Here is a 6,154-nt window from a genome sequence, read left to right as displayed (position 1 = left end):
TTTGAGACAGAGTCTCACTCTGTCACCCAGGCTGGAGTGCAGCGGCATGATCTCAGCTCACTGCAAGCTCCACCTCCTGGGTTCAGGCCATTCTCTTGCCTCAGCCTCCCGAGTGGCTGGGACTACAGGCACCTGCAACCACACCTGGCTAATTTTTTTGTATTTTTAGTAGAGATGGGTTTCACCGTGTTAGCCAGGACGGTCTCGATCTCCTGACCTCGTGATCTGGCCGCCTCAGCCTCCCAAAGTGCTGGGATTACAGGCGTGAGCCACCGCGCCCGGCCTTTTTTCTTTTCTTTTCTTTTTTTTTTTTTTTGAGACAGAGTCTCACTCTGTCACCCAGGCTGGAGTGCAGTGGCGAGATCTTGGCTCACTGCAAGCTCTGCCTCCCGGGTTCACGCCATTCTCCTGCCTCAGCCTCTCAAGTAGCTGGGACTACAGGTGCCCGCCACCACGCCCGGCTAATTTTTTGTATTTTAGTAGAGACGGGGTTTCACCATGTTAGCCAGGATGGTCTCGATCTCCTGACCTCATGATCCGCCTGCCTTGGCCTCCCAAAGTGCTGGGATTACAGGCGTGAGCCACCGCGCTCGGCCAACAATTTTCTTAAAGACGGGAGTAAAGTGGAAGTAAGGGTGCCTTTTCATAATTCTCACAGAGATGCCACATGGATCAGAACCATTTCTACTTTGGGAGAATGACATCTCAAATCTGGGGAACTCCCACTCATCTTTCTTTTTTTTTGAGACGGAGTCTCGCTCTGTCACCCAGGCTGGAGTGCGGTGGCGCGATCTCGGCTCACTGCAAGCTCCGCCTCCCAGGTTCACGCCATTCTCCTGCCTCAGCCTCTCCGAGTAGCTGGGACTACAGGCGCCCGCCACCACGCCCAGCTAATTTTTTGTATTTTTAGTAGAGACGGAGTTTCACCATGGTCTCGATCTCCTGACCTCGTGATCCGCCCGCCTCGGCCTCCCAAAGTGCTGGGATTACAAGCGTGAGCCACCACGCCCGGCCTCCCCACTCATCTTTCTAAGTCCTGCTCCCATGACCCCTGCCTGGGAAGCCTCTAGCGTCTGTGTTGGACTCACTGCCCACTTCCCTACCCAGGGTCCCTCAGCCCCTTCAAACCCCACGCCAGGCTGTGAGCTCCTGGGGTCAGTGATGGCTGCATCGAACTGGTAGGCCACCCACCCCTGGCCTTAGCCTTTGCCCAGGGAGAGAGTTCATGGGCATCCCACGAGGTCTAGCCTTGGTGCCAACCAGGAGGCCCTATGAGACTTCCTAGGCAGCCGGAGCTGGGAGGGCCGGCCAAGCCCCACCTCCTCCCCACCATTTTATTATATTATTTATTTATTTTTGAGACGGAATCTTGCACTGTTGCCCAGGCTGGAGTGCAGTGGCGTGATTTCAGCTCACTGCAACCTCTGCCTCCTGGATTCAAGCCATTCTCATGCCTCAGCCTCCCAAGTAGCTGGGATTTACAGGTGCACGCCACAATGCCCAGCTAAATTTTTTTTTTTTTTTTTTTGAGACGGAGTCTCACTCTTGTTGCCCAGGCTGGAGTGCAATGGCTCAATCTCAGCTCACTGCAACCTCCGACTCCCAGATTCAAGTGATTCTCCTGCCTCAGCCTCCCAAATAGCTTGGATTACAGGTGTGTGCTACCACGCCTGGCTAATTTTTGTATTTTTAGTAAAGACAAGATTTCACCATATTGGTCAGGCTGGTCTCAAACTCCTGATCTCAAGTGATTCTCCTGTCTCGGCCTCCCAAAGTGCTGGGATTACAGGCGTGAGCCACCACACCCGGCCAACGCCCGGCTAATTTTTATATTTTTAGTAGAGACGGGGTTTTGCCATGTGGCCCAGGCTGGTCTTGAACTCCTGGCCTCAAGTGATCCACCAGCCTTGGCATCCCAAAGTCCTAGGATTACAAATGTGAGTCACTGCGCTCGGCCCATCTACCCCCATTTTACAGATAGGAACACCAAGGCTCAGAGCAGCGAAGGCCTTGCTCAGGGCCCCACAGAGAGTTAGGCACCTGGGCCTTCGGACCCCCCACTGAGGCTGGGCACACCTGCATCCCACCACATGGTGAGAAGGCAGTCAAGGTTGGCGAAGAAGGTGGCGCTGCGGACAAAGAGGTGGAGTTATCCAGGCCACCACTCCCCCATCCGTGGCCTGGAAGTCATTTCCATCACAGCCAGGGTGCCACTCCTTAGAGACAGATGATTTGGCGGAGCAGAAGGGGTCCAGGCTTAGGGCCTGGGGACCAGCGTGAAGACCCCATCTGTGGCTGCCTGGACCCAAAGTGACCCCCGCTCTTGCCTGCCTGGTCCCCCATTGCCAGCCCCCTGCCATCGGGTCCACTTCATCCTTCTGAGATTTATTCTCGGGCCGCAGAGGCTGGAAATAATTTGCTGATAGAGCCCCGTCCCGGCAGGTGCTTTAATTGGTTTTGTGGGAGCAGGCCTAGCTAGAAGGAAACAAAAATTATGGTGCTGCTGCCCGTCTTTTCTCTGTAGTGGGGGCTTTGGAGTGTTGAGGGTGGGGAGGAAAAGGCAGCTCTGTGGAGAGCAGAGACCCTGGTTTTTCTCTGGGGGTGCAGGTGCTGGGCCCTGGGTGTCCTGGGCCAGGGGCAGTGGAACCAGGCCACCCGCTCTGGCCCTGGCTCAGCCTCAGCCTCAGGGCAGGGCGGCTTCTCATCCTCACAGTGCTGAGGGCAAGAGGAGGCCTGGGGACGAAGGGGCCAGGGCAGGGCCAGGGCAGGGCCAAGGCAGGCAGGGCTGCAGGTCCCAGACTCCATCCTTCTGAAGGAGGCCCTCACCCTTGCCGGGTACGCACCTTCTAAAACACAAATCAGGTGGGTCACTCCTTAGCTCCAACCCCTTCCATGGCTCCCCATTGTCCTCAGAATGAAGCCAGCTTCCTTAGCTTGGCACTCAGTGACCCTCGAGGCCCGACTGACCTCCGGTGACCTCTCCAGCCACATCGTCCTTCGCGCCTATCCTCGCCCACCCCCTCCCAGTGGTCTTTAGTCTTCCTGATGGGCTCCTGTGTGTCCCACTCTGTGCTAACTCCACAATTGTCCATGATCAAGGAGAGCTTTGTTGCTTCATTTTACAGATGAGGAAAAGAAGGCTCAGAAAGGTTAAGACACCTCCTGGAGGTCACACAGCAGGGCAGGGACATGAACCCAGGCCTGGCTGGCATACAAGCCCACACCTAACTAGTAAGTTATAGGTGGAACTAGCCAAGCTCCCTCTAAGCCCCATGCTTTCCCTTGAAATGCCCCTCCCTGCATTTTTCCACTGGCAAACTCCTACTCATCCTTCAAAGCCCGCTTGATATCACTTCCTTGAGAATCCTTGCCTGACTGACTACTTCCACCTCTAATCTCTCCTCTGGGCTTCCCTAAGGCCCAGCCAACCCTTTCAGCTTAGCTCTAACCTCTGGTTTGTCATTTTCTGTGTCAGTGTCTGTCTCTTTCACTTCCTCCCTCACCCCAGACTGGGAAATCCAGCAGAATTGTTACTCATCCTACAGGGTAAGAGTTGCAGTCCTGGAAACTCTGATAGGTCCAAGATCCTGGGACCTGGGCTCTCGTCTTATCTGCTGTATTGAGCAGCCTAGGCCATAGCTGCTCTGTGCGACCCCGAGCAAGGCCCTGTGCCTTGGCAGACTGAGTCTATCTGTAAAATGGGAAGGTCAGCCTAGAGGCATCTGACACTTGGGAACTCTGAGGGCCAGATGTGGGCTGGAACCTCACACCATGTGACCCACGTGAGTGTGACTCACATGACGTATGTGTGAGTGGGTAGCCACGCCCCAGGCCAGGGTGCGTCAGGTCACCATTGCTGATGCCCAGCCCAACCTGGGATCCAGGTGCTGGCCATGGACTGGGCTAGGAGGTCTGGGCGGAGCTGGGAAGTAATTACGCTCAAGTCAAGGCTGGAATCTCAGCTCCACCACTGACCTGCTTCGTGTGAGCTCGGGCAGGCCTGACCTCGCAGAGCCTCAGCTTCATCTGTAGAACCATGGGAACAATAATGCAGTCATGCGCCGCAGAAGGACATTTCAGTCACCAAGGGACTGCATGTACGACAGTGGTCACATAAGATCATAACGCCGTACTTCTCCGGTACCGGTTCTATGTGTAGATACACAAATACTTCCCACTGTGCCACAGTTGCCTACAGCGTTCAGTCCAAAGACAGGCGGCACCGGAGCGTAGCCCAGGGGCAAGAGCCCGGCGTGTAGGGGCCGCACCATCTCGGCTGGTGTAAATCCACTCTATGCTGTTCGCAGGTGATGCATTTCTCAGAATGCACCCCTGTTGTTAAGGACACAGGACTGTCCTGCCACCCCACAGGGCTGATTTGCTGAGGGTCACAGGAGAGATTCTCACGGCTGGCCTGGAGCATGAGCTCCAGGGCCTTCACTGTTGTCATCTGCACAAGCGTTAAGTGCCACGTTCCCGCTGGGCCCGGTAGGCAGTGGCGGGCCGTGACTGAAGGATCCGGTCTAGATATAGACAACCATGTTAATTCGCAGAGCTCAGGCCAGGACAGTGGGGCGGTGAGGGCCTTGGTCTCTGGGGTTTACGGTGGGGTTGGAGGCTGGGTCTCCAAGGGCCTTTTTCCCCGGTGTGTGATTTTTCAAAGAATCCAGGACAGAGTTAAACAGGCAGGTGCAGTCCCTGAGGACTGATGGGCAGGATGTGGGTGGGGGGTTCAGAGGAGAGCTAGGAACTGGGTGGAGCCAGAGGGGCAGAGCTCTCGGGATGAGTGGGTGGTGCTGGGAGATAAGCAGGGTCAGAGATCTGGAGAGGGGCGGAAAGAGGTTGCAGGCCCGGTTCAGCTGCCCCAATTCCACATAAAAACAGTCAGGGCTTGGTCCTCGGCCTCAGTTTCCCCCTCTGTAAACGTAGAAACTGTCCCTCCCTGTGGTGGCGGGGGGACGGGGCCTCAGCTCCCCGGGCTCAGGCTATACCGCCTGGACCCGGGCAGCTTAAACACCCCTTCCCCTTCCACGAGGACCGAGTCCGAGGCCTGAGCCAGGCCGGGCTGTCTGCTGCAGGGCGGCGTCGAGACTTGGGGTGGGAGCCCCCAGAGAAGGAAGAGACGAACCGGGAGCCAGAGGGAGCCGGGCACACCGCGGGGCTCGGGGCGCCCCGGGGCCGGGAATCCAGCTACGGAATCCGGTCCGTAGGTGGCGCCGCGAGGCTGCAGTTGGGTTTCCGTCGCCCAGGCGGAGGGTGGTGAGTAGCCGGGACCCGCGGGGCTTCTGGGTCCCGCGTGGCCGTCCCCACCGCCGTCGGTCCGCGGAGATCCCGGGTGTGTTTAGGGCACCCAGGTTCGCATCCCGGCGAGCCAAGGCCGAGAGCGACGCGCGGGCACCGGACGGGGTGCGAACCTGGGGCGGACGGGCCCCTCCCCCACCCCCTACTCCCGATTCCCGCAGCTGCCACCGCTGGGCCTCGGCTGCGAAGGCTCCAGAAAGGGGCCCCTGTACCCCCGGGCCTTCCCAGACCCGCGGGCGTGCGCGGGAAAGCCGAGGTCCGGGAGGCCGCTGGGCCGGGGTCCCCGGCGGGGAAGGGCCGCGCTCTGGGCCGTATCCGCCGGGCGTGTGCGTGCAGTGAGGCCGTGGGCGCGGCCGGCAGGGGACCCTTCCTTTGTTTCCGCACCTCCTCCTCTGCCGGCCCGGGTCGGGGAGGACGCGAGGCCCAGGCTGCGAGCTGTGCGCTTGGGGACGCGAGCGACGATGGGCAGGGACAGGCAGGCGGCCCTTCCTCCCGCTTAGCATCCCGCCTTCGGGCTCCCTGGCTGCTTCCCCAAGGGCAGCCTTGGCTGGGAGATGTCAGCCTCCCCGGGGGAAGGAAGGAGAGCCATGTGCGCGTCTCTGTCATGCGTCCTCCTGAGGCCACGCCGCGCCTGTAGAAAGCCCTTTGATCCCCTCGCTATCTTCTCTTTCTTCCTCCCTCCCTCCCTCCCTCCCTTCTTTCTTTTCTTTTCTTTCTTTCTTTCTTTCTTTCTTTCTTTCTTTCTTTCTTTCTTTCTTTCTTTCTTTCTTTCTTTCTTTCTTTCTTTCTTTCTTTCCTTTCTTTCTTTCTTTCTTTCTTTCTTTCTTTCTTTCTTTCTTTCTTCTTTCTTTCT

At 57.8% G+C, this 6,154-nt stretch overlaps 1 protein-coding gene across 1 annotated transcript in view; it reads left to right on the top strand.

The window, feature by feature from the left end:
- Positions 1-6,154, top strand: part of LOC116475645 (pseudouridylate synthase TRUB2, mitochondrial) — a 124,250-nt gene that overhangs the window by 111,094 nt on the left and 7,002 nt on the right. The gene's annotated exons all lie outside the window — the stretch shown is intronic.

Source organism: Hylobates moloch, unplaced genomic scaffold, assembly GCF_009828535.3.
Source record: "Hylobates moloch isolate HMO894 unplaced genomic scaffold, HMol_V3 SCAFFOLD_10, whole genome shotgun sequence".
NCBI classification, from domain to species: Eukaryota; Metazoa; Chordata; class Mammalia; order Primates; family Hylobatidae; genus Hylobates; species Hylobates moloch.
The sequence above is the reverse complement of the archived record's forward strand: the minus strand, read 5'-3'. Positions and strand labels throughout refer to the sequence as shown.